This window comes from Salmo trutta, chromosome 1, assembly GCF_901001165.1.
Source record: "Salmo trutta chromosome 1, fSalTru1.1, whole genome shotgun sequence".
In the NCBI taxonomy this organism is placed as follows: Eukaryota; Metazoa; Chordata; class Actinopteri; order Salmoniformes; family Salmonidae; genus Salmo; species Salmo trutta.
The window spans coordinates 25,551,467-25,573,561 of record NC_042957.1 but is presented as its reverse complement, the minus strand read 5'-3'; the positions used below and the strand labels follow the sequence as shown (position 1 = coordinate 25,573,561).

The 22,095-nt window shown below is 43.7% G+C and overlaps 1 protein-coding gene across 1 annotated transcript in view; it reads right to left on the bottom strand.

Annotated features, from left to right (window-relative positions):
• The window catches only part of LOC115184015 (nuclear receptor coactivator 1), a 96,335-nt gene that overhangs the window by 72,755 nt on the left and 1,485 nt on the right, over window positions 1-22,095 (bottom strand). Inside the window, exon 2 of the mRNA XM_029745330.1 lies at window positions 18,302-18,472. The gene's annotated coding sequence lies outside the window, so the exon portion shown is untranslated. The remainder of the gene's footprint in view (window positions 1-18,301; window positions 18,473-22,095) is intronic.

Sequence of the window (22,095 nt, the reverse complement as noted above, 5' to 3'; positions counted from 1 at the left end):
TTATAGGATATTTCTCTCTATACCATTTGTATTTCATATACCTATGACTATTGGATGTTCTAATAGGTACTTTAGTATTGCCAGCCTAATCTCGGGAGTTGATAGGCTTGTGCATAAACAGTGCAATGCTTTTACGCATTGTGAAGAGCTGCTGGCAAATGCAGTAAAGTGCTGTTTGAATTAATGCTTACGAGCCTGCTTACCACCGCTCAGTCAGACTGCTCTATCAAATCATAGACTTAATTATAATAAACACACAGAAATACAAGCCTTAGTTTCCGGATTTGACCAAATTAATGACCTATCATTTAGAAAACAAAACATTTATTCTTTCAGTGAAATACGGAACCGTTCTGTATTTTATCTAACGGGTGGCATCTAAGTCTATATATTGCTGTTACATTGTACAACCTTCAATGTTATGTCATAATTACGTACAATTCTGGCAAATTAGTTCGCAACAAGCCAGGCAGACCAAACTGCTGCATATACCCTGATTCTGCGTGCAATGAACGCAAGAGAAGTGACACAATATCCCTAGTTTAATATTGCCTGCTAACATGAAATTCTTTTAACTAAATATGCAGGTTCAAAAGAATATACTTCTGTGTATTGATTTTAAGAAAGGCATTGATGTTTATGGTTAGGTACATTCGTGCAACGATTGTGCTTTTTTCGCAAATGCGCTTTTGTTAAAATCAACCCCCGTTTGGCGAAGTTGGCTGTCTTTGTTAGGAAGAAATAGTCTTCACACAGTTCGCAACGAGCCAGGTGGCCCAAACTGCTGCATATACCCTGACTCTGTTGCACAGAACGCAAGATAAGTGACAATTTCCCTAGTTGAATTTCTTTTATGTTAGCAGACAATATTAACTGCAGGTTTAAAAAATATATACTTGTGTATTGATTTTAAGAAAAGGCGTTTATGTTTATGGTTAAATACACATTGGTGCAACGACAGTGTTTTTTTTCACGAATGCGCTTGTTAAAAATCACCCGTTTGCGAAGTAGCCTGTGATTCAATGATAAATTAACAGGCACCACATCGATTATAAGTAACGCAGGACAAGCTAGATAAACTAGTAATATCATCATGTGTAGTTAACTAGTGATTATTTTAGATTGATTGTTTTTTATAAGATACGTTTAATGCTAGCTAGCACCTTACCTTGGCTCCTCGTGGAGTGCAAAGTAATCGGCCATAATCGGTGTCCAAAAATGCCGATTACCGATTGTTATGAAAACTTGAAAATGTGCCCTAATTAAAATCGGCCATTCCGATTAATCGGTCAACCTCAAACTGTTCCCTTTCAATTAAGAGAAAGGAAACATTATTAAACCAAAGAGTACAAAACAGTTCACCTGAGAAGAAGGAATCCAAGCATTACTGTTTTTATATGCATTTTACATTTACTGTACTTTGCCACATTTGATGATAACAAAATCTGAATATACTCTGGATACATTCAGCAACATAAGACTATTCCTGGAAAATGTGGGGTAGGTGCAACAAGAGAAAAAGGGTTTGAGTGAGAGGACTAACTGGTGTCTCCAAGTGGCCTCTCCAAAGTGTGCACAGTTCCTAAGCACTTTGAATGCACTTTTCTTTTGATCTCTTAGCTTTGACGTTGATGAACTAGAGCAAGCACTTGTAGTTGTTTCGTTTGGAATGCATCTCTGCCGTCAGACAATTACTGTTGTTATTTACACAATCAAAAACAGTCCATAATAAATTGCAATCTGGGTCAGTTGGGCATGATTTGAAAGCTTGCCTTACATGACTAAGTTATAAACTAATCTTAAGGTGTTCAGAACAACCAATGGCATGAATCCATGTCATATCAACCACTTATTATAAACCAGTGATCATAAACGTTGACACTGTATATGACATGAGTTTTATGATATTGAAATGTGAAGTGCACATTTGGACTCACAGGTGTTTGGCTTGCTTGTATGACATCAAAGCAGAATTTATTATAATATTCAATGTCTCATCTTTCAAAATACATTGAGTCATCTTAAATTTACTGCATTTCCATCACAAAAAATTAGCAAAAGTTGCCCAATTATCAGGAGAGATGGGGCAACTTCTTGTCGTGCGAAGCTCAAGTTCTGAATGTCAGTCAAACCCATACAGAGCTGTGGAGCACAGAGCCAGAGCTCTGACTTCATGTATAGCATGTTACTGTACAGCCACTACGTTCCAATTTAGGTGCTCATTAGTGCCCAAATCTTCCATTTTAAACCCCTATATGGGTATGCGTGTAAAATGCTTTTTTTTTGATAGTCAAATTATAGTGCAAAAGCAGGGGAGCTGGTTCTAAAATAATTAGCAATTTTCTGGTGTTTTCTGGTGGAAAATAGTGCGTCGAGCATAACATGTTACCCATAGTCAGGCTAGAAATGTTTCAACAATTGACATGTTTTAGTGAAGCTTGCATTCAATTGAAAGCTTGAGCCCCCTGTTGCACACAACAAACTTCCCTTCCCCATGTCACATGGGGATTTATAGCTGATTTATAGCTGATTTAAGATGAAGTAGTCAACCCTGTTACTTTATTTGGCACTTAATAAGCACTTACTATAGTAATCTTCTTATTTAACCTCGTGAGATGGGAAAAGGGTTTCTTTATTAAGTTGAACATGCACTCTTTATGACAGAATGTTCAAATTAAGTGAAATAAAATGTTACTACTCAAAAGGCCCCTAATTGGTGGAATTACCAATATAGTCAGATACACACTCCCTCAAGTGGCAAAGATATTACTTAAGATGGCTACTTACGGTTGACATATTATGTTAATGTTAAATACTTTCAATTCCTCGGTAATGTGCACATACCACTTTGCTATCTATTCTGACAAACTGTGAGGTAAGATTGTAATGTATGGCACCATAAAATGGCCACTTTACTGCATATGAGCCAATTATTAACAACAGCCTCCCCTAAAATGCCCCATATTCAGTCCTGCTTGACTAACAGTGTTCTGGTACCATGCTTGAATTACTTATTCATCTTACAAACACACACATGGGAGCATATTAATACTGGGAATACATTAAAACTGTTTATACATTTACTCTGTCCAACTACACAACTGATGTTTAGGTTATTTTTCCATCAATGATAAGTGAACTATCCCCAGCTTGAGGTGGAGGGTCAGGGTCTGTATTGGGGGGAGTCTGACAGTCCAAGCTGCTTAACTAGACCCTCGCCCTGGCCCCTTGGCCTAGCCCTCCTCATAAACACATTCCTATATTGAACTCTAAACTGAAAGCAGGCAAATATAGGTAGAGGCCTGAGGCAAATATACTGTATATGTACAGCCACAAATGCTACAACAACAAAGAGAGCAACCATGTAGACCAGACGAGCGTACACACACACACAGCGACCTCTGAAATTGTATTAATGGGTGATTAAGTTTAGATAAAAACATTAAAGTGAGATCCAGATATGACTTTGTTGGTACACACACACACACACACACACACACACACAGTTGAAGTCGTAAGTTTACATACACTTACGTTGGAGTCATCAAAACTTGTTTTCAACCACTCCACAAACGTCTTCTTAACAAACTATAGTTTTGGGAAGCCGGTTAGGACATCTACTTTGTGCATGACACAAGTCATTTTTCCAACAATTGTTTACAGACAGTTTATTTCACTTATAATTCACTGTATCACAATTCCAGTGGGTCAGAAGTTTACATACACTAAGTTGACTGTGACTTTACACAGCTTGGAAAATTCCAGAAAATGATGTAATGGCTTTAGAAGCTTCTGATAGGCTAATTTACATCATTTGAGTCACTTGGAGGTGTACCTGTGGATGTATTTCAAGGCCTACCTTCAAACTCAGTGCCTCTTTGCTTGACGTCATGGGAAAATCAAAAGAAATCAGCCAAGACCTCAGAAAAAAAAACGTTATAGACCTCCACAAGTCTGGTTCATCCTTGGGAGCAATTTCCAAACGCCTGAAGGTACCACGTTCATCTGTACAAACAATAGTACGCAAATATAAACACCATGGGACCACGCAGCAGTCATACCGCTCAGGAAGGAGACGCGTTGTCTCCTAGAGATGAACGTACTTTGGTGCGAAAAGTGCAAATCAATCCCAGAACAACAGCAAAGGACCCCGTGAAAATGCTGGCGGATACAGGTACAAAAGTATTTATATCCACAGTAAAACGAGTCCAATATCGACATAACCTGAAAGGTCGCTCAGCAAGGAAGAAGCCACTGCTCCAAAACCGCCATAAAAAAGCCAGACTATGGTTTGCAACTGCACATGGGGACAAAGATCATACTTTTTGGAGAAATGTCCTCTGGTCTGATGAAACAAAAAAAATAACTGTTTGGCCATAATGACCATCATTATGTTTGGAGGAAAAAGGGGGAGGCTTGCTAGCCAAAGAACACCATCCCAACCGTGAAGCACGGGGGTGGCAGCATCATGTTGTGGGGGTGCTTTGCTGCAGGAGGGACTGGTGCACTTCACAAAATAGATGGCATCATGAGGCAGGAAAATTATGTGGATATATTGAAGTAACATCTCAAGATATCAGTCAGGAAGTTAAAGCTTGGTCGCAAATGGGTCTTCCAAATGAACAATGACCTCAAGCATACTTCCAAAGTTGTGGCAAAATGGCTTAAGGACAACAAAGTCAAGGTATTGGAGTGGCCATCACAAAGCCCTGACCTCAATCCTACAGAAGATTTGTGGACAGAACTGAAAAAGCATGTGCGAGCAAGGAGACCTACAAACCTGACTCAGTTACACCAGCTCTCTCAGGAGGAATGGGCCAACATTCACCCAACTTATTGTGGGAAGCTTGTGGAAGGCTACCCAAAACGTTTAACCCAAGTTGAGTGTATGTACATTTCTGACCCACTGTGAATGTGATGAAAGAAATAAAAGCTGAAGTAAATCCTCTCTACTATTATTCTGACTTTTCACATTCTTCAAATAAAGTGGTGATCCTAACTGACCTAACAGGGAATTTTTACTAGGATTAAATGTCAGGAATTGAGTTTAAATGTATTTGGCTAAGGTGTATGTAAACTTCAACTGTATATATACACACACATACACATATAAACTCAGCACAAAAAGAAACGTCCCTTTTTCAGGACCCTGTCCTTCAAAGATAATTCATAAAAATACAAATAACTTAACAGATCTTCATTGTAAAGGGTTTAAACACTATTTCCCATGCTTGTTCAATGAACCATAAACAATTAATGAACATGCACCTGTGGAACGGTCGTTAACACTCACAGCTTACAGACGGTAGGCAATTAAGGTCACAGTTATGAAAACATAGGACACTAAAGAGGCCTTTCTACTGACTCTGAAAAACACCAAAAGAAAGATGCCCAGGGTCCCTGTTCATCTGCGTGAATATGCCTTATGCCTCCTTGCAGCATGCCTGAGGACTGCAGATGTGGCCAGGGCAATAAATTGCAATGTCCGTACTGTGAGATGCCTAAGACAGCGCTACAGGGAGACATGACGCACAGCTGATCGTCCTCGCAGTGGCAGACCACGTGCAACAACGCCTGCACAGGATCGTTACATCCAAACATCACACCTGCGGGACAGGTACAGGATGGCAACAACAACTGCCCGAGTTACACCAGGAACAGACAATCCCTCCATCAGTGCTCAAAATGTCCGCAATAGGCTGAGAGGCTGGGCTGAGAGCTTGTAGGCCTGTTGTAAGGCAGGTCCTCACCAGACATCAACGGCAACAACGTCGCCTATCGGCACAAACCCACCGTCGCTGGACCAGACAGGACTAGCAAAAAGTGCTCTTCACTGACGAGTCGCGGTTTTGTCTCACATGGGGTGATGGTCGGATTCGCGTTTATCGTTGAAGGAATGAGCGTTACACCGAGGCCTGTACTCCGGAGCGGGATCGATTTGGAGGTGGAGGGTCCGTCATGGTCTGGGGCGGCGTGTCACAGCATCATCGGACTGAGCTTGTTGTCATTGCAGTCAATCTCAACGCTGTGCGTTATAGGGAAGACATCCTCCTCCCTCATGTGGTACCCTTCTTGCAGGCTCATCCTGACATGACCTCCAGCATGACAATGCCACCAGCCATACTGCTCATTCTGTGCGTGATTTCCTGCAAGACAGGAATGTCAGTGTTCTGCCATGGCCAGCGAAGAGCCCGGATCTCAATCCCATTGAGCACGTCTGGGACCTGTTGGATCGGAGGGTGAAGGCTAGGGCCATTCCCCCCAGATATGTCTGGGAACTTGGAAGGTGCCTTGGTGGAAGAGTGGGGTAACATCTCACAGCAAGAACTGGCAAATCTGGTGCAGTCCGTGAGGAGGATATGCACTGCAGTACTTAATGCAGCTAGTGGCCACACCAGATACTGACTGTTACTTTTGATTTTGACCCTCCCCTTGTTCAGGGACACATTATTCCATTTCTGTTAGTCACATGTCTGTGGAACTTGTTCAGTTTATGTCTCAGTTGTTGAATCTTATGTTCATACAAATATTTACACGTTAAGTTTGCTGAAAATAAACGCAGTTGACAGTGAGGACGTTTATTTTTTTGCTGAGTTTTATATATATATATATATATTTATTATAGACCTACAGTAAGCTCCAAAAGTATTGGGACAGTGACAAATGTTTTGTTGTTTTGGCTCTGTACTCCAGCAGTTTGTATTTGAAATGATACAAATGGTTAAAGTGCAGACTGTCAGTTTTAATTTTAGGTTATTTTCATCCATATCGGGTATACCGTTTAGAAATTACATTATTTTTTGTACATAGTCCCCCCATTTTAGGGGCCAAAAAGTATTGGGACAAATTCACTTAAACGTGTATAAAGTTTAGTATTTGGTCCCATATTCCTAGCACGTAATGATTAAATCAAGTGTGTGACTCTAAAAACTTATTGGATGCATTTACTGGTTTGTTTTGGTTGTGTGCCCAATAGAAATTAATGGTAAATAACGTATTGCATCATTGGAGTCACTTTTATTGTAAATAAGAATAGAATATGTTTCTAAACACTTCTACATTAATGTGGATGCTACTATGATTATGGATAGTCCTGAATGAATCATGAATAATGAGTGAGAAAGTTAGATGCACAAATATCATACACACCACCCCCCCCAACAAAAAGCTAACCTCCCCTGTTATTGTAATGGTGAGAGGTTAGCGTGTCTTGGGGGTATGGTATTTGTCCTGCCGAAATGTGAATTTGGTATAGAGGACACAGGGTGGGGTGCCTTGTAAGGATCCGCCGACGGCGAGTGGGAAATCTGCCCTTACCATCAATATTACTTGCCAACGTACGATCAACCATCAGACAATAAATTAGACGAATATCCTACCAACGGGACATCAAACTGTAATATCTTATGTTTCACCTTATTGTGGCTGAATGACAACATGGAAAACATTCAGCTGGCGGGATATACGTTGCACCGGCTAAGACGGACGGACAGGCGGGGGGGGGGGGGGGGGGGGGCTGTGTATATTTGTAAACAACAGCTGGTGCAAGAAATCTAAGGAAGTCTCTAGATTTTGCTCGCCTGAAGTAGAGCATCTCATGATAAGCTGCAGACCACACTATTTGCCAAGAGAGTTTCTATTTTTTTCGTACCACCACAGACGGATGCTTGCACGAAGACCGCACTCAGTCAGCTGTATAAAGAAATAAGCAAACAGGAAATCGCTCACCCAGAGGCGGCGCTCCTAGTGGCCGGGGATTTTAATGCGGGGAAACATAAATCAGTTTTACCTCATTTCTATCAGCATGTTAAATGCAAAACCAGAGCGCAAAAAAAAAAAATTCTAGATCACCTATACGCCACACACAGAGACACGTACAAAGCTCTCCCTTGCCCTCCATTTGGCAAATCTGACCATAATTCTATCCCCCTTATTCCTGCTTCCAAGCAAAAATTCAAGCAGGAAGCACCAGTGACTCGGTCTATAAAAAAATGGTCAGATGAAGCAGATGCTAAAATACAGGACTGTTTTGCTAGCACAGACTGGAATATGTTCCCGGGATTCTTCCGATGGCATTGAAGAGTACACCACATCAGTCACTGGCTTTATCAATAAGTGCATCGAGGACGTCCCCCCCCAGTGCCTGTACATACATTCCCCAACCAGAAGCTATGGATTACAGGCAACATTCGCAATGAGCTAAAGGGTAGAGCTGCTGCTTTCAAGGTGCGAGACTCTAACCCGGAAGCTTATAAGAAATCCTGCTATGCCCTCCGACGAACCATCAAACAGGTAAAGCGCCAATTCAGGACTAAGACTGACTCGTACTACACCTGCTCTGACGCTTGTTGGATGTGGCAGGGCCTGCAAACTATTTCAGACTACAAAGGGAAGCACAGCCGCGAGCTGCCCAGTGACATGAGTCTACCAGACGAGCTAAATCACTTCTATGCTCGCGTCGAGGCAAGCAACACTGAGGCATGCATGAGAGCTTCAGCTGTTCCGGGCGACTGTGTGATCACGCTCTCCATAGCCGACGTGAGTAAGACCTTTAAACAGGTCAACATTCACAAGGCCAGGCGGATTACCAGGACGTGTGCTCCGGGCATGTGCTAACCAAGTGGCAGGTGTCTTCACTGACATTATCAACATGGCCCTGATTGAGTCTGTAATACCAACATGCTTCAAGATGACCACCATAGTCCCTTTGACCAAAAACACTAAGGAAACCTGCCTAAATGTTTACAGACCTGTAGCACTCACGTCCGTAGCCATGAAGTGCTTTGAAAGGCTGGTAATGGCTTACATTAACACCATTATCCCAGAAACCCTAGACCCACTCCAATTTGCATACCGCTCAAATAGATGATGCAGTCTCTATTGCACTCCACACTGCCCTTTCCCACCTCGAAAAAAAGGAACGCCTACGTGAGAATGCTATTAATTGATTACAGCTCAGCGTTCAACACCACAGTGCCATCAAAGCTCATCACTAAGCTAAAGATCCTGGGACTAAACACCTCCCTCTGCAACTGGATCCTGGACTTCCTGATGGGCCGCTCCCAGGTGGTGAGGGTAGGTAGCAACATATCTGCCACGCTGATCCTCAACACTGGAGCCCCTCAGGGGTGCGTGCCCAGTCTCCTCCTGTACTCCCTGTTCACCCACAACTGCATGGCCAGGCACGACTCCAAACCATCATTAAATTTGCAGACGACGCAACAGTGGTAGGCCTGATCATTGACAAGACAGCCTATAGGGATGAGGTCAGAAACCTGGCCTGGTGGTGCCAGAATAACAACCTATTCCTCAACATAATCAAGACAAAGGAGATGATTGTGGACTACAGGAAAAGGAGGACTGAGCACGCCCTCATTCTCATCGACGGGGCTGTAGTGGAGCAAGTTGAGAGCTTCAAGTTTCTTGGTGTCCACATCACCAACAAACTAGAATGGTCCAAACACACCAAGACAGTCGTGAAGAGGGCACGACAAAACCTATTCCCCCTCAGGAGACTGAAAGGATTTGGCATAGGTCCTCAAAAGGTTCTACTGCTGCAACATCGAGAGCATCCTGAGCCTGGTACGGCAACTGCCCGGCCTACAACCGCAAGGCACTACAGAGGGTAGTGCGTACGGCCCAGTACATCACTGGGGCTAAGCTGCCTGCCATCCAGGACCGCTACACCAGGCGGTGTCAGAGAAAGGCCCTAAAAATTGTCAAAGACCCCAGCCACAGACTGTTCTCTCTGCTACTGCATGGCAAGCGGTACCGGAGCGCCAAGTCTAAGACCAAAAGGCTTCTGAACAGCTTTTTCCCCCAAGCCATAAGACTCCTGAACAGATAATCAAATGGCTACCTGGACTATTTGCATTGTGCCCCCCCCAACCCCACCCGCCAACCCCCTCTTTTACACTGCTGCTACTCTGTTTATCATCTATGCATAGTCACTTTAACTATACCTACAGGTACATATTACCTCAATTAGCCCGACTAACCGGTGCCCCGCACTCTGTACTGGTACCACCTGTATATAGCCTCTCTACTGTTATTTTACTGTTTTATTTGTTTTTTTTTTTTACTTATCTATTGTTTCTCTAATACCTATTTTTTTACTTTACTTTGCACTGTTGGTGGGCTTGTAAGTAAGCATTTCACTTTAAGGTCTACACCTGTTGTATTCAGCGCACGTGAGAAATAAACTTTGATTTGAGCTTTTCCTTTTTTATTAATTTGTAAAACTTTCTAAAAACATAATTCAACTTTGGCATTATGGGGTATTGTGTGTCGGCCAGTGACAGAAAATCTAAATTTCATCCATTTTAAATTCAGGCTGTAACACAACAAAATGTGGAAAAAGTCAAGGTGTGATGAATACTTTCTGAAGGCGCCGCAGCATTAAAATCACTTAACCTTCACTCTGATTTCAAAAGTACCAACTCAAACTATCAGCGACAGTATTGATCTCATGCTCTGACACTTCTAGGTTTGTGGCTTATCCTGCTTCTCCACCACATCGCTCTCTGCGTCATTCCCCATAGGCCTTTATCTCTTCCCCTGGGTTCCATGCCGTTCCATATCATCTGCTTTTTCTCAGGGAGATCGCTTAGGCCTACTGTTTGTTATGGTTAGCTGTCCCTCGCCATCGCCACAACAGGCCCTCGGCCCTACTTCCTGTAAGCGAGCCCAGATAACACACGCTGTGGCGAGTTCACTCAGTCACTCGGTTATCTATCTCCTGGCCTGGCGACAATGGGCAAATCACACTGCTCCATGCCAGTGTGCCACCACACCACTCCACTTTAAAGGAAGATGTCATTTCCATGAGATTTGTGGCTGAGCGGAGCCACTAAGCTAAAACATCCTGACCTGTCTGTCTGACTGTGTCGGTCTGCCCATAGGGCCACAGCTGAAATGCTCTCTCAGTTACACAACATGGGACATGGTGGCACCTGTCACAAACCACTAAGCTCAAAGATATGTTTTTTCCTCTTACAAACACTAGGCTAGGCTGCTTTTGACTGGCTATTACATAAAGCCTATGTTCTTCAAGTGAGTACATAGGAAGACTGATTTGTAGGCTCTGTGTCCTACTGATTATTTTTCTTAAGTCAACATGGTCTATAACTTTAGGCTGTAAGCCCATCTTTAAGATGAGTTGTTGCCTTATTTTAACAAGCCTACAACTCAAGCTGTGCCCTGAACTGCCCTTTCCCTCTCCTCCTAAACTCTCCTTTTCACTATGACCCATTTTAACATGTTGGGTTTCAACGCTCCCTAATGAAAGCTAAGCCACTTTCCAAATCAGTTCCCCCTTGAATTACAATTAGACATTTTCAAGTTCAAGTACACCGTGTAAAATTCCTTTCACAATCAATGATGGCCAGGGTGACGGTGTTGTGCGTTTAAGATAAGTCACAATGTAGCCCAAAGATGTACATTAAAAGAAAGCACTATAATTAGGTGGATAAACCATAAGTATGTAATGCATAGGCTATGACTTAACTGAATAACATCTAGGCATTTGATTTACATGACAAAAATGCAGCACATGTGACGGCCCCTGAGACCACATGGTCAGGGGGAGAGCTGAGCACAAACTCAACATGCTGTGGAGTGGAGAGAAGAAAAGCTAAAAACAAGGTGTGTTTAAAGACTCACTGAGTAACCTCTGCAAATCCCTCTCCCCACCTAAAGCTCAATGGTGGCTGAGAGAAACTAAAGTACAGGCACTTACAACAAGACTGCAAAACAAGTAGCTACCTATTCACTCATTCCCAAACACAAATAGCCAGAGGCCTTCGCCCCCCCCCCCCCCCACTCATTACTCAGAAAACACACACACACCACAGTAACCTGAAGGTAAACAACTAGCTCAAGTCAAAAGAAAAGAGAAGGAGAGAGAGAAATTAAGATTTTAAAAAGTGACCCAGTAAGAGAGACACGCACCTGAAGCCCAGCTCAGCCTAGCGTTGGCCTGTGTGTGTGTGTGTGTGTGTGTGTGTGTGTGTGTGAGACGTAAAGGAGCCCGGCAGTCAGTCAGTCAGAGGAGGAACACGCAGGTGCCAGGCAGCAGCCTCATGGACTGGGCTGAGAGCAGAAGAAGTAGCTGCAGTCCACAGACAGAGCACTAACTCCTCTGACAGGGTTCTGGGAGAAGCAGAACACCGTCAAGAGCTTTCCATTCCACAGGCAGGCTTGCGCTCTCTCCTTTTTCCTGCACTCTCTTTCACCGAGCTCTTCTGATCTCGCACATTTGCTCACGCGGAGGTACTCTAATCACCTCCCTCACAGACAGAAAAGAAACGTATGGCACTGGGAGAAGGACAGCCCACCACAGAGAGAAAAAAAAAGGGGGGGGGGGGTTATGAAATCAGTCCCCCAGGCACTGTGAACGGAGAAAGGGAGACTCTGTGGCAGCGAGAGGACAGTTCACAACGAGAGACCCCTCGTGGAGGAGCCTTGGGGAGCTTAGCAGCGAGCACGCTTTAGGAACGGACATCCCGCATGCTTTACTGCACACAGGACTACCCCCTCTCTCCCTGGCAGAAATGGTTTGCTCCATGAGAAGCTGCTCAGTCACTGTTGCAGAGTTCCTCCCCCCTGAAATATAGGACACAACAGGAGAATGTATACAGTTCTCCTGAAAGCACTAACACAGGCCTAACTGGGTCTGTACTGTATGACTCAATGCACCGCTTTATCTTCACTGTACTGTATTCTGAATGCTCTGCAAACCGGATTCAAATTACAGCAGTCATCAAAACAGAGGCAGTTGTAGAATTAAGGCACATCCACACATGTTGTGTGAAATGTTCAAGGGACCTCAAAACGTGGGTCAGTACAGTAAGATAGAGGCAGAGACACAGATTGTGTCATTTTAAAATAGCAACAGTATACAGACAGAATGCCAACCATTCTGTGTTTGTTTCACGCCTCATTTGGCTACGTCTCCATAGAAAGACACACACACCCCCCCCACCACATTACCAATCTGATCCTCCTCATCATCGTCGCTAGAGCCGCACTTTGGCCTCTTGTGTTTTTCTGTCCGAAAGGCCGGTCCGGGTTGGGTCAGAGCTGGCCCTTCACCACTCACCAGACCCCCAGGTCTCATGTCTCCCTCTCACAGGCCCTCATTCTTCAGCTAGTCCCCCTCAAATCAGCCTGCCTGGCTGTCACACACACACACAGACATATCTGCTCACACTTCCAGACCTGCCCTTCTCCTGCCCCCTCTGAGGCATCCACTTCCTAGTTGCTAATGAACATCAGGAAATGTCAATGGGTCATGGGTATAGTGCCATGCTGCTCTGTGCAGCAACACGTGTGTATATGTGTAGCGATAGGCCGTAAATCTCTCCCCGCAAGCTCCAGCTAGGTGAGCCAGGTGGTAGCTATGCCTACGTGATTGCCCCTACCTACAGCTGGGGCGGATATAGGGACAGCCTCAGGAACAGGGAAACCAGACTGGCCCCCTGCCCCTCTCAGAGTATTGTTCCACACTCTCACTGTTTACACCCCGATTTAGGATGTTTACACAGAGGAGGAAATGGCCCAGTGCAGTCAGACCTCTACAGCACTGCTACAGTGCAGCAGCAGTCCTCTCCTCTCCTCAGGCTCCTAGCAGTGAGGCCCAGCCTAGGATACTACAGTACAGCAGCCTGCCTGCCAGAATGGCTAGGGGCCACAGCCAAAGTTATGGCTACAGTTCTGGTTGGCTGAGGCCTATGGCCGGGGATGATGTAACATATTATGCTTGGCTAAAGTTTATGGATAATGGCACAAATTATGGCTATGGTTATTGTAACAGTTATGGCTGGGGCATGGGCGTGGGTTTGGGCTAAGGCAATGGCCGTAGCGTGAAGGGACACTTTTATGGCTTATGGCACCACTTAAAACTGCCGTTATGGCTTTACAGACACTTAAGGCAACAGTTATGACTACTGTTATGGCAACAGCTAGTACAGCTAAAATATGGTACCAATTACGGCTAAGGAATTGGATACGGTGCGACTAGTTCTAAACTTTGACGGCCCGATGTAAAGTTATGGCTTCAAACCTTTTTACATAACAGGATCCCTGCAGTACAGAACCAGTGCATCAGTGGCACATATCATGCACTCACTCTATGATAACAGGCCAGGTATACAAGCAGCATTGCGCAGTCCCACTGACTTAATGACCCCTCTTAGCTTAATGATGATGAGACAGAGGAGACGATAAGAAGCTCATCAATACAATGCTCAGATCCTTGTCAGACATCTGGTGAGCTGTGAGTGTGACCCGCTAGGTGATTAGAGTAGAGAGTTCTGCCGTGGTGTGAGACTAGGAGCAGTTTTGAAGACAGACATACACACACACGTGGAGCAGCAGGACGGGGGTGAGAAGTCACGGGCCTGAGGTGCAAACTGAGGCAGATGTACTGTGTGTGTGTGACATCTCACACTGTTTCACTAGCACTATAGCCCTCAGAGAAAAACACTCAATCTCATGAAACTACCATTTGGGCTGAACTAATTGGCTCTCTTAAAATTTGACTGAGGACCCATTAAAACGCTGACAGGGACAGACTCATCTCATGGTGAGGCAGCGAAGAGACATTGTCCGCTAACTCAGCCACTTTTCTAAACAACTCAGAAGACTGTATTGATTCATTAATTGACTTAAATAAGGCAATTATGTTGACCTAACCCATGGTCATGAATGTGTAGACAGTACTCTTCACACTCTTTAGTTATTGATGCACTTAGCCTAGATGTAGGTTTAGGCCAAGCTTCAGTTGGGAAATTTGGTTAAAAAAGGGGGAACTCTTTTTGCTAGAATTGTTTTGGAGTGTTGCCTTGGAAACCCTGAAAAAATAGATATCTTACCTCAAAATCCAATAAATTATGGGGTGGGGTTGTTTACCTATAGGGAGTACCAGTATTAACACTAATATCATACCCTGTACTTACCTATACTTAGCTATAGTTTAACAGTAGAAAATAATTGCCGCACTTCCAGAAACTGTATTTTAACTGTGGCACTGTCACAACATTCACTTTGTTTTGTCTTTGTACAGCTGTCAAATGACCAAAAACACTTGTTTCAAAAGTGCACATGAGCGACTGTGGCAGGAGAGTTTCAATAGCAGGTATGCATGTACCACAAAGCCTACTTCATAATGAACCAGTTTTCTAAAAAGTACTGTTTGCTATGCTAAAAGTAGACCTTCGAGATTTAAGGTTCAAAGGAAAACCAAAAGGAAATACAAGACAGCCCTTAAACCATAAAAAGATTATGTAATCCACTTGTGTTAAATACATAATCACTGTTAATGTAAATGTCACGATGTAATTTGCCTTGGTGTTTTTCTAAACGGAAAAATACTTAAACTTCGCCATAGGAAATATACAATATCCTGAAATGAATATAAATATGAAGTTGTACAAATGATTTAGTTATGCACCCAACATACAGTAATTGATTCAGTAGATTTCATTGCGCAGTACCATACAGTAGATGAGAGGGAGCAATACTGCGTAGGCTGGGTCAGATTTCACATTTCCATGGCAACAGCTGAGGGGCTGTTAACTACCAAAACACAGCTAATTTGTGTGTGTGTGTGTGGGGGGGGGGGTTCAAATGTGCTGCGTTTCAGTAGTTCACAGCCCCTCAGATGTTGCCGGGGGGGGGGGGGGGGGGGGGGTGCTCAACCTGAGTGTTTTTCAAACCCCCTCCCCCCTTATCACGCAGCATGGGCACCTCAGGTAATAATAATAATCAGAAATTCAATCTGTGAAACGCCCAAACTATGCACTGGCCTCCGTAGCAACATCAAGACCCTTTCCCACAAAGCCTCTGCTCCCCCTTCTCGACCTGTCACCCAGCCTTCGTACTGGAGGTAATATTAGCAGCTTTTTATATTATATTGGAGCAATTTCTACACTGAAAAATGTTTTAAGAAAAAGTGTTGGTCCCGTGTATCATAAGCTGAAATAAAAAATCCCAGACGTTTTCCAGTCGCACAAAAAGCTTATTTTTCTCAAATGTTGTGCACAAATTTGTTAACATTCCTGTTAGTGAACATTTCTCCTTTGCCATGATAATCCATCCACCTGACAGGTGTGGCATCTCAAGAAGCTGATTAAACAGCATGATCATTACACAGGTGCACCTTGTGCTGGGGACAATAAAAGGCCACTCTACAAATGTCACAGATTGGTGTGATTGGCATGCTGAATGATGCAGGAATCTCCACCAGAGCGGTTGCCAGAGAATGTAATGTTTCTCTACCATAAGCCGCCTCCAACGTTGTTTTAGAGAATTTGGCAGTACGTTCAACCAGCCTCACAACCGCAGACCACGTGTATCCACGCCAGCCCAGGACCTCCACATCTGGCTTCTTCACCTGCAGGATGGTCTGAGACCAGCTACCCGGGCAGCTGATGAAACTCTGGGTTTGCACAACTGAAGAATTTCTGCACAAACTGTCAGAAACCGTCTCGGGGACACTCATCTGCGTGGTCGTCGTCCTCACCGGGGTCTTGACCTGACTGCAGTTCGGCATTGTAACCAACTTCAGCGGGAAAATGCTCACCTTCAATGGCCACTGGCACACTGAAATAGTGTGCCCTTCACAGATGAATCCCGGTTTCAACTGTACCGGGCAGATGACAGATGTCGTGTGGGCGAGCGGTTTGCAGATGTCATCGTTGTGAACAGAGTGCCCCATGGTGGCGGTGGGGTTATGGTATGGGCAGGCATAAGCTAAGAACAATGAACACAATTGCATTTTATCGATGGCAATTTCAATGCACAGAGATACTGTGACGAGTTCCTGAGGCCCATTGTTGTTATTCATCCGCCCCCATCACCTCATGATAATGCACGGCCCCATGTCACAAGGATCTGTACACAATCCCTGGAAGCTGAAAAAGTCCCAGTTTTTCCATGACCTGCATACTCACCAGACATGTCACCCATTGAGCACGTGTGGGATGCTCTGGATCCATATATACTACAGCGTGTTACAGTTCCCGCCAATATCCAGCAACTTCACACAGCCATTGAATAAGAGTGGGACAATATTCCACAGGCCACAATCAACAACCTGATCAACTCTATGAGAAGGAGATGTTGCGCTGCATGAGGTAAATGGTGGTCACACCAGATACTGACTGGGTTTCTGATCCACTCCCCTACTTTTTTTCTTAAGTTATCTGATCAATAGATGCATATCTGTATTCCTAGTCATGTGAAATACATGGATTTGGGCCTAATGAATTTATTTGAATTGACTGATTTACTTATATGAACTGTAACTCAGTAAAATCTTTGCAATTATTGCACGTTGCGTTTTTATTTTTGTTCAGTGTAATTAAAAAAACAACGGCGCAAACATCAGCGACAGCAGAAGTAGAAAAAGACCTCTACCACTGAGCTGAGCAAGTCAACCGTCAAAACCACGGTAAACAACTCAACAATCGAGAGATGGAATGCTGATTGGGTGGGGGTCAAGACCACTCAAGATAGTGCCACCACAATGTTCTGCAAAGCTTTCCACGAAACTCCAGTACCTTTGACATGCAAGAGCTTTCACAATGTTGTTTTCTAGGTAGGCCAACTTCGGTTTAGTGATAGCAAATGAAAATGCCCTGGAAATGCCTCCAAAAATGAGTTCACGAAGTCCAAAAAAATGCCATTGCAAAAAGGTTTATTTCCTATCCTGTATGGAGCATGACTCCTATCAGCATATCCTAGTTTGGTTGATTCTGTGCTACAGTAATGTGATTACATGTGACAGGCAGCAGCATATATAGATAGATACAAGCCTCATCTGTGTTGTGTTGTTCCTGCACTGAACACTCCCTGTATGGACAAGGGGTTTAGCAGCACAATGACCTGACCTGTCTCTCTTTGTCCCCCTTACTCATCTGTAAGGACTGGCTACTAGGGTGTAAACAATATAACAGTGACTAAGTCAGTCTATAGTCAGGTTTCTGCAATATTGTTCTATCAACTTCCTAATGATCACTGCTAGAAAAAAAAGATCATACTGAGGACATTTTGAAGTATTAATATTCACTCTTTCAACACACTGTAGGGGGGGAAGAGTTGAAGAGGGTTAGATGAATAAGCTAATTGATAAATCAATCCAATATGTCTATGAATTCATGATAAACCGGGCCTTTATCCAGAGAAAGCTAGTTAAGGGGACAGGCAAGGAACCTCGCCTATGTAGCAAAAACATAGACCGGAACCAGGGGATGCAATTGAGGTACAGTATATATAAGGGGAAGAAGGGGGTCACAGTTACTTGATCTAGGGCTCCAGAGGGTGACTCATGGGGGGGGCTGCTGTGGTGGTGGTCATCCGCTCTGAGGGGGGTGGTGGTGGGGCGGGCAGGATCCAGGAGAGGGGGCTACGGCGCCAAGGCCTCCCTGTCATGCAGCACCATCCCACTGGGGGAGGAGGTAGCGAGCTGGACCTCGAGAGAGAAGAGAGAGAGAGAGACTTTAGTGTTTACTGGGGGAGCATGTGGGACAGGCTGACAAGATGAACGATGCTTACTGGTCCACCATGCATGGCAGCTGCTCAAGCCTTCAGCTAATTGAAACTTTTGGCGCCTCTAGCACCGAGCCAGTGCCGGCGTTCACGGGAGCAAGCGCCATGAACCGCGTCAATTGCAAAATGGCTTGCATTTTGCCCCCCTTCTCCCATTGAGGTCTATGAGACATTCTCCGCTTACCGTGGCACGTTGTGACCATATGGGATAGCAGCCTATAGCCTACAGCTCATCCCTCCATTGTGAGGAAATATGACATCACTGACAGGCGATACATTGCTCCCCATCTGCCCTACTGAAGTAAAACCAACCAGACTTTTCAACAAATAGGCTAATAGATGCTCTGTTAGAATAAAATTGAGCCTAAAGGAGTGACAACACACCCGCTACAAAACCATCTCCAAACACAGGAGGCATGATGCAGCAGGCAGTTAACACTGACTGATGTTCCTCTAGCACTTAACCTGTTACAACATCCTGTACTTTGAACTTTGGGGGTGAGATTTTCACTACCGTTTCTCAAATCTGTTTCAAATGACTCCTGAGGGCACGGATCCAGTCAGCAGATGCTACTGTATGTGAGAGGGAAAAAAAAGTTATTTTCACCACAACAACTTAAAGGGAGGCCCATGGGAGTCAGTCACACTGCCTGCCAAACCACAGCCAAGCATCTCACTCCCGCAGTACAGTTCCACTGTACAAACGGTTGTCTCAGTTCTCTTCCTAGCATGCCCCGATAAAATAATTAATGGGACACTGGGATCTGGTTCTTCAGCTCAAATCAGTGAATGCGCCACAGCGCTCTCTTCCCTCGATCTCTCCCTCTATTTCCTTCCCTACCCCCACAAATTCACACAGCCTGCTGCACAAGCTTTTTTCCAGGGAGAGGAGAATGTAGGTCAGCTCTCTGACGGCTGTGGAGGCACAGCTGAGCACCCGCTCCATTCCTCTCCACCACACACACAGAAATCTGATCATCCTCACAAGAGTTTGGATCATGCTTGTCCATTAAAAACACCAATGTAAAATCAATCTTACCATTTCATCACTATAATATGACCCAAATCATTTACCCTATATGAATATGAAGCTTTTCGCCTTTTAACCCATGCACACTAATGCAGGTGCCTTGGGTTAAAAAGCAAATTCCTCACTAAGCTAGTGAAAATGGAATGCTTTAAACATGACTACACTGAAAAGGCTGTCGAGAATGGCTGTGCTTACATTTACATTTTAGGCAGATGTTAAAAGATCTGGTCTGATTTAGCTCCCACCACATTCTCTCCCTACATTATGAATATGCTTTAATATTAAAAGGGGCAGTCAGAGGTTACTACATCTGTTTTTGGACTAATAGATTCATGATATGTACCCATGGATTCTTAAAGAATATAACTTAGAAATGTCTCTTGAGCTTAGTTCATCTGTCGTACCCCATCAGAAACCAAAATATATGCTTGTTTTACTCCAATGTTTGTAAACAAAGTAAATGTAAACAAACACTATATAGCTGCAAAACATGGTCAAAACTATAATTTTGATATCATGGTCAGTCCTTGCATCCATAGCTCTGTATATGAGAGTGGTGATGTTTCTCCTGCCCCATCCCTCAGCTTGTTACCGAAACAGGGGTCAGGGAGTCACTTTGTTATTGTTTCAACTGCTGATTGACACCAAGCCTACAAATCAAAATTATGTCACAAATAGTTCAAAATGAATCTATCCTAAACCCTGACCACCTTCCTCCCTGGGAAATACAATAACAATGTGTCAGTCATGTCTCCCTCTTCTGAGAAATGCTCAAATCAAGGCCATGGCCATATAAATTCATCTGCTACTGTGCTGGAATGTTGCAGGTAACAAGGTTGTGGATTCTTGCGACATATTGTCTATTCCCAAACCCCCCCACATTTCTTACTCTCTTTCAGCAAGAGGAAATAAATCCAAACGGGGGGAAATAAGGAGTATTAAGATTTGATAAAGGAGTGCAAACTAGCAGTCAAATATGACCTATTTGTTCCGGAGCTTGATAGCAGTGCGACAACCAAAAGCAAATGAAACTACTGGTGAAGATAGTACCAACTTTGACCTGCACAGCTGAGGCCTGATTGCATTGACTTCAGTCTTTTGACTAATCACATCAGATCTTTTCACATTAGATATTTGTCAGAGCTGATCTAATTGGTCAAAAGACCAATTAGTGAAAAAAAGATCAGAATTAGACTGCATGTCTAAACACAGCCAACGAGGCCTAGGCAAGTAGCCTATTGCCTACACACACTACACTTTTTGCCCGGCCTATCCTAATTGCACTGCATTTACAACCAAATATGTGCATAAAGAAACCCAAATTAAAATATGGATTCTTAGATCCTCCCCCACAAAGCTAATAAGAATTCAATAAATTGACTAAGGGATAATAAAGAGGATATGCATTCTATAGAAAATAATGAATGATGAGGAAGGTGTGTTCTACGACACGCTAGCGGAGTGGAACTAACCTTCCACGGAGTTGCATTATTTTCCAGAGAACACAGAGCCACGAGTTGATTATCCCTTTATACCATGGCTATAATTTAACGCATTTGCAGCTAGAAATGTGTTCAACATCCACTGCAGTAGCTAGCAAGTTCACTAGATAGCGACAGTAGTTGCATTGGTAACCAAACAGACTTGCTAGTTTAGCAAACCATCAGCCCTAGCTTGCTATTATAAAAAATGTATTAAACAACGCCAATGTTTTCAATTTGACTTTTGCTTTCAAAAGCAGCTCAAACATAAAATGAACCATAGCCATTTAATTCGACCATGTAAATAGAGCCCCACAGTGGAGGTGTCATAATACCCAGCGGTCAAACAGGGACATGCTTCCAATCATTTTGCCACCATTCATTTTTCATAGGGAACTTTAGAAACACTTAAAATAAGGGCTGTGTTTCGTGTTTGACACTAGGTTTTGTGACTCATACTGTGGTACTCTATAAAGGGAACTAATGCATGCTCTAGAATGCCCTTCAAGCAATCAAAAACAACTATTCAACAATGCCATGGTATAAAATACTATGTGTAACAAAAGACAGTCCACAACTGAGGATAATGTCACTACATGTACTTGAATTTGATTGAAGGAAATGCCTCACTGGTGGTGTGGCCAAAGCAACGTCCATAATTCCATAACTGAGCCTCACCCTCCAGTCCAATCACGCAGTTGCGGGTGCAAACCTGTCAATGAAGTTGCCATCGTCACAAATTGATCCCTAATTGATTAGCTACCTTGGCCAATAAAAATACGCCCAATTCACCTTGTATCAATGGCTAGGTAGGGAGAACTTTAACTTCCCAGCGTGGTCGCAATTAAGCCAAACGGTAGTATAATGTTTGATTAACCAAATAGGGCCACTTTAATGTAGCTAATGAAAACAATTAATTGGATCGAAGATTGCATTTTAAGTACAGATAGTTCGCCATCTTGCAAACAAGAGGCACGTGCTCTACTACTCCATAACGAGACATTGACAAAAATCACATCCTTTACTGGGTCAAGG